The 9,990-nt window shown below is 44.6% G+C and overlaps 1 long non-coding RNA gene across 1 annotated transcript; it reads left to right on the forward strand.

Moving 5' to 3' along the window:
• The first annotated feature begins 4,521 nt into the window (after window positions 1–4,521).
• On the forward strand, window positions 4,522–6,335 carry LOC135824679 (uncharacterized). The gene is made up of 2 exons (XR_010554914.1): window positions 4,522–5,114; window positions 5,792–6,335. It is a non-coding gene; the product is annotated as an uncharacterized LOC135824679 (long non-coding RNA).
• Window positions 6,336–9,990: the final 3,655 nt, after the last annotated feature.

The raw sequence follows: 9,990 nt of genomic DNA on the forward strand, positions 1-9,990 counted from the left end.
GTCGCAAACCCTGTCCTTGCTGGAGGTGGGTGGTGTTTCCAGGAGCACTTTGAAACTTGTACTGGAGGGCTGGGCTGGTGCGGTTTTGCTGGCAACGCCACACAAACCTCAGAACCTTCTGCTTGTGCAGCTCCTGTGAATGCACCATCATGAAAACGATGTCAGCCAGTTCGTCGTATTCCAAAACCTGACGTTTATTGAAACGTAGTTTGAATAGCCTACATGTATAAACGCAACTATTTCGTCCCGTGGAGGTCGTACTTAGTTGTCGTGTAAATGCAAATCGTTTTCAGTCGTTGTCGTGTAAACGCAGCCTCATTCTTCCAAGTAGCTTCACGTTATAATCTTGCATTTGAAAGCCCTATTTGAAAATTGTGGCCAGCTGTCTTTGATGGTACGGTACGGGGTGGATACGGGATGGCACCCTATGCCGATGGTATAAACAAATACACACTTTGATGGTACGGTAAGGGACAGGGCGGGATAGCGCGCCAGGCCTGCCGACGGCAGAAACACACACACACACACACACACACACACACACACACACACCTTGTGGATACGGCACAAGGCACGTACGCAGGAGGGGTTCCCGTTGCCCCACCCCCAAAATGTTCCAAGTGAGTAACGTTTTGGGCATTTTTTGGCAGGGCGATTTATCTGGCAAGATGGCTAAACTTCAACACATCGTAACTCAGTCAAATCTCGCACAAATATTTTTTTCGCACAATTTTTTTGCAAAAATCTAACGTTCCAAACATCCAGGTCGAATAGACAACTCTCAGCTGTCGGTTGAATACAATTTGCAACGCGCTATGAGCAAAGTCTCTTGAGATAAACTATTCGTATTAAAGTTGAGCCACGATCTCGCAATTTCAAAAGCGCACAGTGCGACTCGCGTATCGATTATTTGAGACTTTTCGTCACGCTGTCTTGCTCTAATTCTTCTAGTTGATGCGGGTCCTGCCACTACCACGCCAGTATGTGTCTTGTCCGGTTGTTTTTCCAGTGGTCTAGTTAATTGTGACGTGACGTTGCTTGGTGCTTGGCGTGGCAGTGACAGGAACCGCATCACTTTACTAGAAGAATGACAAGATCGGCAACAATGGCAGCGTCTAAAGCACTGGCAGAGGCAACGGCTAGGGTCCACTCGACTAGCCATTTGATATCGGATGTGTCCATCGCACATGCTGATTCTTCTGAAGTTTAATAGTTTTGATAAAGTATGAGTGGTCCATTGCTAGTGATTAATTTGTTTGATCATCCTGATTGTCGTGCTGCGTACTCAGATGATTGTTTTTCGATTGTGTCACGTGCACGCATTGCTAGAGTGCAGAATGTTTTGGAAGCCGTATACCCTGATCACCTGACGAGAAGACACGAAAATTTGCACGTGAACACTCTTTCACAATGTTGTTGCCGAGCCTGGAGTTTGTGCTAGTACTCCGAGTTACGTGTACATTATCTTTTTTTCTCCGAGCGAACACTTTTACATAATTATTTAGAAAACGTCACTTCTCATCATCAAACTCTTAGAAGGTCTCTTCTCTGCGATTCAAATTAACTACTTCAGTAGTAGTAGTAGTAGTAGTAGAATCCATTATTTTACTAGGGAACTCCCAACAGGCGTTGCCTTTTTACTGGGAACCCTAGGAATGACTTGGTGCTTGTGACAAATGCAGAAAGGGGCTTAGCTTGACGACCTCCAGGTGGAAGCATGTTCCATCTGTCTGCTGCCAAAAATGAAATAGCATTCAGGCCGTAACGAGACGTAGCTCTGGGTAGGTTCAGAGCAGCTGAAGCTTGACCGAGGTTAGCAGCATTTGTGCGGCATGATGCAGAGCGGGGGTAAATATCGTGCTTAAAAGAGGACTGGTGCAACGAGATAGACACCTAAAAACAAACACAAACAGCTTCAAGTTTACACGGCGAGAGAAAGTAAACAGGTTATATTTGGTGAGATTGAAATCGATAGAAGTATACTGATCATGGCCAAACACTCGCCTTAAGCACCTATTGCTGGTTGACTCAAGTTTGTCTCTGAGTTTAGCAGACAAGCAGTGAACATAACATGTGCTGGCATAGTCCAAGGTACTCTGGACAATTGTCAGTAGGAATGTGTAAGTGGCTACGTTGGTCCAATGGAGTTTTTGGACAATTAGATAAGGTTGAACATGATACATATCAGAACATTTACATGTACATTTTAGTGTAAGTGTTCATTGTCTTGCTTCTTTGTCCCGTGCTTGCAGCAACGCTATCATCTCAGTCCACGGTTGAAAGTGCCATGTATCCGAGTTGCAAAAATTATGTTTATCGCCCAAAAGGTAGCCCGTGTTTTTGGCAGCCGCGATGAAAGAATATTCAACGATGACGATCATGTGTTCCATTATAGATTGAAAACGAGCGTTCAGTTGCTGAGCCTGGCGTTGAAGCCACCCGCCTTTGTTGGCCTCAAACCGAGCTGGAGAAACGCTGTTTTACTTTATCCACTTGTTAAACAGTTGAAGGGAATGGCTTGTACCCTCATGAGGCTTCTCTGGTCCCACCGAACCTACCTCCCAATATTATCATGGGCAGATGCACGTCTATCAATCCAGAGAGACCGTTTGGTAGCAGAAAGTACCGACTAAAAGATGTAACGGATGTATTGCTCGAAGATTGTGGTTCGCTGGAACAGTACCAAGAGGCCATCATCACCCATTTGGACGACGATATCCGCAACCTGGAGGAATACTTGCCCCATACAAATCGATCATCGAGGCTTGTAGTGCTTGCAAATGGACTTCACAGATTGGCCAGAGTGAAACAAGAATATGTTCATACCTGGGACTAGATGCCTCTATTCTTTATGACTACTTTCCCTTAGTGTGGACATAATCCTTATGTGGATTGCTCTATTCTGGATGATAGGAATGATATACTCGTTCTCGCTCCACATATACTGGCATACACAGAGACATAGACAGCAATAGCGACAACACACAAAGTGAAGGGCAGTTGGCCGCAGCCAGATGGTGAGACTCAAAACTGACTCAAGAAGTCAGGAAAATAAGCGACAACAAAGAACACACCAGATGCCATATTTGCAACTGAAAATATTTCGCGAGAAATCATTTCTCGCCTATCTCGCTGCGCTCGGCCGGCGAGAAATACAACATCTTTCCAACCCAGTGGTTGTTACTTTGGGATGGATTGACATGTTTTCAGAAGACACAATCAATCATTTCGTTGTTACCCCTCCTGGTAATGGGAAACCTACGCACGTCTCAGGTGGACGATTGCTTCATAGCTGATAGAGCACGAAGACGGATTAAAAGATGCCGCAGTTCAGACGCCCCCATCGTCACGATTTATACCTAGGTTTGGGAACCTTTCTACTTTCGTTATCACAAGGACAGCAATCTCGTAAGGAATGCACGAAAGTGGAATTGGTCGGGGCTATAGTGCGATATGGCGATGAACTACTACTGGCAAGCAGCTATATGGCAATGGAAATGCGCAGAGCGGAGATATAACCTCACCAGCTCATTTGGATGATTCACAGCAGATCTTTCATGCCCAAGTCCTATTAATGTCTACCTATATTCGTGAAAAATGCTGACCATTGGTCCGGCACAATTTCCTAGTACTTATTTTACGTCATTGATAACGAGTTAAGGTAGCAGCCTGGTCCTAAATGTCATTCAAATCCATTGAGAGACACCAAAGTTACGGTCAATTGAATGCCATATTATGGCATTCAATTGACCGTAACTTTGGTGTCTCTCAATGGATTTGAATGACACATGCACCACAAACTCCTGCCACTATTCTAGCCATCTGGACATGATTTAAAAGTTCTTGCGCCTCACTGACAGGCTTTCCAGGCTGGAGAAACTCAAATTCCGGCATAGTGCCAAGGTGTGCTAGCCACCCAGGAGCCAAACAAATACATTTACAATTTTTTCCACATTTTCTAGCCAATTCTGTCCGTGCGCGGGATCCAAACCTAAAAAACGTCCAGAAGCAGCCATGGGTGGTGGGATAGGGCCCTTCTGATACGAAGCGCGTCGACAAAGCAATCCTGACTGGAGTGAATGCCACAGCTGGCCTCTTGTTTGTCAGTGATTTTTACTAGACCTGCTAGTATCACACTGGCGACTACAAGTTTCCTGGTGCCCATCGACTTCGGCAGCAGTGAGGTCTCCCGCTGTCGATCCTTTTGACGGGCGGACAGGTCGGTGTGAATCCTGAACAGCAACCACTTTCCGCATTCATTCGGGAGCATAAAAAGAGCCTGTCGCGTTAGGGATCTCAGCGGCGAGTCTCGCCTCCCCTGCACACAGCGACATTGCACCATCATAATAACTATCACTACGAACAACATACATGTACATGTACTTTTCAATGGCATATTTAAGCGTAAGATTTGCGTCGCCTGTGTGGTGTATTCCTCCACCAATGAGGGGGTACAATAGTCCTTCTAGCTTCACAGCTATCATAGAGCACGAAGACGTATTTTAAAGGGGCACTCCGGCTTCATTTTCGACGCCGAGTTTTCGATGCCAAGACGAAGGTTGGTGAAAGAGAAGACCCCTCGAACAAGAACGAGTCTCCAGAAGCGATCGAGTCGAGCAGGAAGACGACTTTTGAATTTCGCCGAACGAGCGCTGATGACGTAATGAGGGATTAGCTTGCCAGTGGAAATGCATCTGCGCACATACATTTCATGCACTTTTTGGCCAATTTTCAATCGAAGAGGAGGTTGTTTGCTATGTTCTTTCAACGTCGTGAGCGATACCGTCTTCTATACCCTTCCAGGTACCCTGAAGGTCCTCCAGAGGAGAATTTATCTCCAGCAAAGCGTTGTTGATCCGCTAAATTCGTCTCGAGACATATTCAGCCAGTGCAGTGCTGATAAATGTAGAATGTTGAATCTGTGATAATTGTCGACAATGGAGAGAGAGGCTGATAGCCACTGTCGCAGGGAGAGTGAAGCTGCTGGAAGTAACAACGGGGAGCCCGTTTGTATCACCTGAACAACCAGACTTCAAAGCAGCTTGACCAAATCGGAGGTGCCTCGTTGCTTATCGTGAATAATACACCGACATGCTACAATTACAAGTATACTGGTGAGTTTTTATCTTGTTTTGTTCGTATGCTAGTACCCTGGCCTGGAGTTCTCGTTAGCAAATTCCTATTCCCTGGCGTTTTCTAAACGTTCGGTGTAGTACTGAATACGTGATCAATTATTCCGATTTTGGTAGATGTGGAATTTGGATTATGCATCTTATAAAAAAATTCTATTTTCCAAATAGAGCGTTTGTAGAGAAATGGTTGCCCAAATACAACAAAAATGATTCTGCAGTTCTACAACTTGTACTGAAATCCAGTCAAAGTAAAAATGATTCTTCATGACAGTTGGGGTCAATGAAATCTGATCCAGGCATAACGAATGGTGACGCCTGTCACCCCGGGAACGAATGCCCATTTGGTGGGGATACCAAAGTACTCAAAAGTGGTACGTGTTTCAATGTGGCATTTGGAGGTTTATATGGTCTCTGGTCAATGCAACATACGATAGCCATCATGAATTGCAGGCCTCGAACGCAACTCTGACCAGAATTGGCAGTTCCCTAAGTTAAACTTTGTAATTCCATGGCCCTAGCTGTAGTTATAGATGTTTTTTGCACATTATTCTTATAGTCGATAGGTTTATACTGATGGCCACAAACAACGGCAGTTCAAACTTCACTGATGTGTTTATGAGCTGAGAGATTTCTCTCCACTATTTCTGCTGTGCACACAGGTCTGTCCAATATGCATTGACCGTATTGGGTATGGTATCTGCTCTGAGAAGGGAATCGCTGGAGCCACAGTCCAACTAGACAGGCTTTCAAGAAACAGAGAGGAGCCATCTTTGCAAGCTGATACCTGATGTGTACCGACAGAATTCTCACGAGATCCTTACGGACTACGTCTGGTGTATACTTCATAGTACTCCTTCGACTACTGTCTAGAATCAAGTCGACTGAAACAAGTTCAAACAACTCTGGCTTCAAACGAGCCGTCGATTAGACAAACAAAACATTCTCTCATAATACTAGAGCACTCTGACTACTCCCGACCTATTCCTAACGATTGCCACCGCTTATAAATATGTAGAGTGCTGATTGGAATGTGCTCATAATCTCAACAATCCAGTGCTATAATTATTTGAGCAATGTGTTAGAAATTATTCCACTTTTCCTTCCATAAATGTTGGTCCACATATAATCCACAGTGCTGCAAAGTTTCAGAGTTCTCAGGGTATCAAACAAAATTATTTCAAATACAGTAAAATTGTTCGTGGACATTATAGCGTAACTTGTAGTTTCCTAGTCCTTTTCTTTGCTATAAACTAACTCTTTGCTCTCGCCACGGCGAGTCCAACAGTGAAATTGTTAGTTCATATTATTCTATAATGTGGGTATGGAGGGGGGGGGGGACATATTTCTATAGAAGGGACCTGCAACTGTAATACCACAGTATAGTAGCCGGAATATATGTAGAAAACAGAAATGCATGTTCCCATCATCGTACATGGACTGGCACAGCAGGCCGAAGCTACCAGCCAGAACAGGATTTACAATCACCTAGAGATACTTGAGCTATTCCAGTATTCTCCGTGAGCTGTCCCATTCCACAATGGTTCATGCCACCATTATTTCTGGTAGTATCCATGTGCATAATTCCAAGACCATCTCGGATTCTTCAGCAATTTGTGCCACGGCAAAAGACAACGCTTGACTCGGTCACTGGGGCTGTCAAACTTCCCATCACAAATGAACTTCAATTTCTCATCTGTTTCAAGTATATGTACTGCCATGACTTGACCATGCTTCATCCACAGCTGGGCGAAGATTGTGGCGTTGAATTCCATAGCGCACCTTCTTGCTGCCATGCAGGAGTATGTTGAGAGAAGTGAACATATTTTTACTAAAAAACAACAGCCACTGAAGAGGATAGCAATAGCCTTGGGTGAATTTCCTGCAGGTAAATATTGTTGGTAGGTCTACTGGTCCGTCTCCATATCGTCAAGTTCAGAAATCACCTGTACTACACTACACATCTTGTAGAAGGAATCCTGATCGAATAATTTCTGGTCATAAAATTCACTAAACTGAGGGCGAGACAAATAGTCAGTGCTCCCCGATTCCGTCAAGCTGCTTTGAAGTCTGGTTGTTCAGGTGATACAAACGGGCTCCCCGTTGTTACTTCCAGCAGCTTCACTCTCCCTGCGACAGCGGCTATCAGCCTCTCTCTCCATTGTCGACAATTATCACAGATTCAACATTCTACATTTATCAGCACTGCACTGGCTGAATATGTCTCGAGACGAATTTAGCGAATCAACAACGCTTTGCTGGAGATAAATTCTCCTCTGGAGGACCTTCAGGGTACCTGGAAGGGTATAGAAGACGGGATCGCTCACGACGTTGAGAGAACATAGAAAACAACCTCCTCTTCGATTGAAAATTGGCCAAAAAGTGCATGAAATGTATGTGCGCAGATGCATTTCCACTGGCAAGCTAATCCCTCATTACGTCATCAGCGCTCGCTCGGCGAAATTCAAAAGTCGTCTTCCTGCTCGACTCGATCGCTTCTGGAGCCTCGTTCTTGTTCGATGGGTCTTCTCTTTCACCAACCTTCGTCTTGGCATCGAAAACTCGGCGTTGAAAATGAAGCCGGAGTGCCCCTTTAAAGATGTTTGCCGCAGTCCAGACGCCCCAATCGTCACGATTTATATCTTGGTCTGGGAAGCTTTCTCTTCTCGTCATCGATATTGGAAGGAATGGACGAAAGTGGAACTGGCCGAAGCTATGGCGCGATAATTATGGCCATGAACTTATACTACTAGTAGCAGCAAGAGTACTCTTGGCAGCAGGGAACTAACTGGCCGTGGAAACACAAAGAGTTCAACTATCACGTGAACAGATCAGTTATATACTGTAAAACCGGAAAGTCTAACGACCAAAAAGTTTAACGTTTTTTGTAATTTTGGCATGATTACGTGCAGAAAGTTTGGCGATGGCTACCTGGCCATCCATCTGTGTGCACATCTTTACACAGACATCTAGCGATAACGTGTTTTTCAAATAACGAAAAAGAATTGGTTGTTAAGACGTTAGACTTTGTGACTCGTTAGACTTTCCGGTTTTACAGTAATGCACAACACATCTGCAGGGCTTCTTGGAGACGTCCTATAAATGTTTACCTATATTCGTGAACAATGCTGACAATTGGTCCAACAGTTTCCTGTTACATGTACTTAGTTTGACGTCATTGATAACGACTTAAGAACTAAACAACCTTATTTTCCATGCGCCCTATTTTCATTGAGCCTAAATAGCAGGCTGTGAAATGTTGGATGACGAAAAAAATCTCTACACGGGGCAGAACAACATAGACCAAAAATCTTTCTCGTAACTCCGAGTTTCGCGCTTCAAAAACTACTCATCAGCCGATAAAACATAGTAATGCTAATCGCTAGTTATATAGGGTGATTGCAATGTAGGCTAAGGCAGTGCCGCAACCACGAAGCTTGAGGAGATAACATCAGCGCTGGAATACACCGTGCGTAATATGAGTGCAAGTGTCTATCGAGATTCGGGAGCGTCTTCCGGAGATCAATACCGGTATACCCTTCGGATGGCCCGCAAAGGCCTTAGCACCTTCACAGGGAAACAAAACAGCTCAATATTAGTATTACTGTGTCTCTACACGGTTTTGCACATGGTCATTGTTGTTGTATACACCTTTGTAATGTATTTTCTCCACATCATCTGCTGCATTTTTGCATACCCACTCCCTCAGTGAATTCACACACTCTAATAATTATATATACGGCTATTGTGTGTTTGATTTGTAAATGGACATACATGCGCTCTGTCTTGCTTTCGCTATAAAAGGCCGGGTTCACCCCTTGTAAATTGTTCGGACAATGGGTGACTTGCCGGACACGTCATAAAATTTCGACCTCACACTATAGCACTAGTCATCCCGCGTATGCGCCGATTGTGAATAGCAAAATGATTAGAGCGGGTGTCAGCTGAAAAATCCCCTATATTTATAATGCTGTTGCGTGATGCCCACCACTTTCTTAGTTTATTTACTTCCATCCAAAAAAGTCTTGTTGACCTTCAAGTACGAAATGTTGTATTTTTCCCCAACCAAGCGCAGCGAGACAGTCGAAAAATTCTCGCCAAACATTCTCTAGATGTGTTGAAGCTAGGTGTCAAGACGTCGAATGTCTCAGTACTCTGTCAGGTTTGTGCCTAGTTATTGCACTTTCTGACTGTATATACATGTAGTATCCAGTTACAGTGATGGAGAGTTGTTCTTAAGGCTGCATTCACACACGGTACAAAAATTCGCGTTTACATGACCGTACAAGCCACTTGCAACGCCTGTGCATTCACACAGTCAAATGCAGTGCATGCCAAACACGTAAAAAGTGACCTGCGTGACCCATGGCGAAGAGCGGGAATTTTGATTTCTGCATGAGCTGAGCGCACCGGTACCGTGCTGCACTTGGCTCAATATTTCAAAAATACTATTTCTTGGTCCGCTAGTATGATCTCGGTTGAACGCCTCCACAACTGGTGTATTCCTCTGAGTGTGCTGGAGTTGTGAACGATAGCGGCCGTGCATTTCATTCGTCATTTCCTGATCACCTCCGGATAGCTGCTTTGCGCACAGATTCAGCTCATCTGCAATCCTCTTCCCGGCAACAGCTCTTTTCATCATACGATTCATAGTTCTACTTTTCTCGCTGGTATTTTCCCCATAGTTCTATCAGCCGTAGCTCCACCTCGGCAGAAAAGACTACTCGAGGCATGGTACCGGACTCTCCAAAAACTAACAAAAACTCTGTGCACTCGACACACCAAACCACTCGTTTCGAATTGCCTGAAAACTAAAAGCCGAAATCCGCTTTCAAAGCCGCCTTCATAGCCGCTCAGGGAT

This window comes from Sycon ciliatum, chromosome 9 (genome assembly GCF_964019385.1).
Source record: "Sycon ciliatum chromosome 9, ocSycCili1.1, whole genome shotgun sequence".
In the NCBI taxonomy this organism is placed as follows: Eukaryota; Metazoa; Porifera; class Calcarea; order Leucosolenida; family Sycettidae; genus Sycon; species Sycon ciliatum.